Source organism: Cynara cardunculus (genome assembly GCF_001531365.2).
Source record: "Cynara cardunculus var. scolymus isolate 2C chromosome LG 2, CcrdV1, whole genome shotgun sequence".
In the NCBI taxonomy this organism is placed as follows: Eukaryota; Viridiplantae; Streptophyta; class Magnoliopsida; order Asterales; family Asteraceae; genus Cynara; species Cynara cardunculus.
Genome location: NC_037529.1, coordinates 58,461,168 through 58,463,363, shown reverse-complemented (window position 1 = coordinate 58,463,363; position 2,196 = coordinate 58,461,168).

Below are 2,196 nucleotides of genomic sequence, written 5' to 3'. Positions count from 1 at the left end.
ACAACTAGTATATATATATATAGAGAGAGAGAGATGTCATCACATGACTCGTTTCTCACATATCTCCTTTAAAAAATGAAAAAGAACATTGTGAATCAAAAAAACTCTTATATGCACCCAAAATTTTAATATCCCGTACATTCTCCAAAACCAATGAATTTCCCTTTTTTTCTTAGATTCCACAATGTATTTGAACTTTTTCACATGTTGTCTGGTTTTTTATTTTTAATCCTCGTATTTGATATTAACAAATTAAAATTAATATAGAAAAGTGAAAACCAGTAAACTATGTTTGATTTTTTAACAATTATAATATATATATATATATATATATATATATATATATAATTGTATAATATGTAAATAAAGTAGCATTTTATAAATTAAAGAAATGGATGGTGAGATTTTTGTAAGAACCTCCATCTAGAGTTTTATTAAGGTTCCCAATATGTTGATGTGGCAAGAAAAAATGTAAAAAAAGTGAGGTTCTTGAAGGTTACACCACTGTGAATGCTCTTATTGCTAAACATTTATCTAGCAAGCATTTAATAAACGATCTTTAAAATAAAAATACCGATAGCATCATAGTATTTTATATTTCTTTATCAACATATATTACACTTTTTTGTTCTTTTGTTTAATTGTTGAATGACAGTCTAAAAAACAATACAATCAAGCCGATTCAATCCAATTATATATATATATATATATAGGTGGGGGAATGTATGGAGCCTGTTTGGCTAGACTGGACAGTTTTGGATCGGATTTACGGTTTGTTCTGAGATATTTAAGTTTGAATGGTCTTTTTTGAACTGGAATCCAATATTATCTTAAAGTGGCTTTGGTGGGTTATTATGTTCTTCCTTGGAAGAGTGTCTTCATTGCAATGATATCCATATAAACAAGCATGGGTGCACCAACGATGAAGAAACGTTTTTAAACGTTCAAAAATGTCGAAAAAGAACCAAACCAGACAAAAGGTTGATGTTTTGCGATGAAATTCTTCCTAAAGTTTCGTGAACTTCTGCAATCCACAATTTATATTCAATGTACATGATTTTTTTTCTTTTGTTAAAATCGATTATTATAATTTATGTTGGTCTCTTATTATGATTTATGCTTATAAATTCTTTGGATTTATATGGATCTTCATTTACGAGTGGTGTTTTGAAGTCAAATGTATAGATAAATGGTTAAAATGTGTGTGTATATACATACATACGTATATGTATCTGTAACATCTCACTCCAGAAATCCCTAAATTACCAATTTTATAAAATCTCTAATAAAATATAATTTATTGATTGTTAGGACCCAAAAAAATTGATCCTAATTATTCTAAAAGTTTTATCAAAGCAATCGGGGTCAATGATGGAAAATCTGAAGATGCTGCTGAAATGACTAAGTATGGAGGAAGACCAGAGCCCCTATGGACGGACCAGAGGCAGGCGATGGACCAGGCGATGGACCAGAGTCTGCTGAAATGACTAAGTCTGGAAGAAGACCAGAGCCCCTATGGACCTGAGGCAGGCGATGGACCAAAGGCTGCTGAAATGACTAAGTCTGGAAGAAGACCAGAGCCCCTATGGACCYGAGGCAGGCAATGGACCAGAGGCAATGAATTTGTCCAGAGGCGATGAAAATGGATCAGAGACGATGAAAATGGACCAGAGGCGATGAATTGGTCTAGAGGCGATGAAAATGGACTAGAGGCGATGAATTGGTCCAGAGGCGATGAAAATGGACCAGAGGCGATGAATTGGTCCAGAGGCGATGAAAATGGACCAGAGGCGATGAATTGGTCCAGAGGCGATAAAAATGGACCAGAGGCGATGAATTGGTCCAGAGACGATGAAAATGGACCAACCCTTTGAAACACACAGATTTGGGCATAACATTAATTAACCTCAAAATATGGGATATTAATTTCTAGAAAAACTTCGAAATATCCGTTCTATTTTAGTGATAAAACCACCCGAAACATAATTCCAAACCGGATATAACGGAGTTTTTACTTACAACCCGAATTAAGTAGCAAAAGAATACGGGACAAGACTATATATAAGCTACACATACTACAACTATGAGATACGGTAATAAGCTACTATTTACCCAAAAGCAAGATCGTAATCTTCAAGTTCCCCGATAAATCTTCAAGTCAAATAACGAGTTCTTTCTTTTTATCCGTCTTCTTTC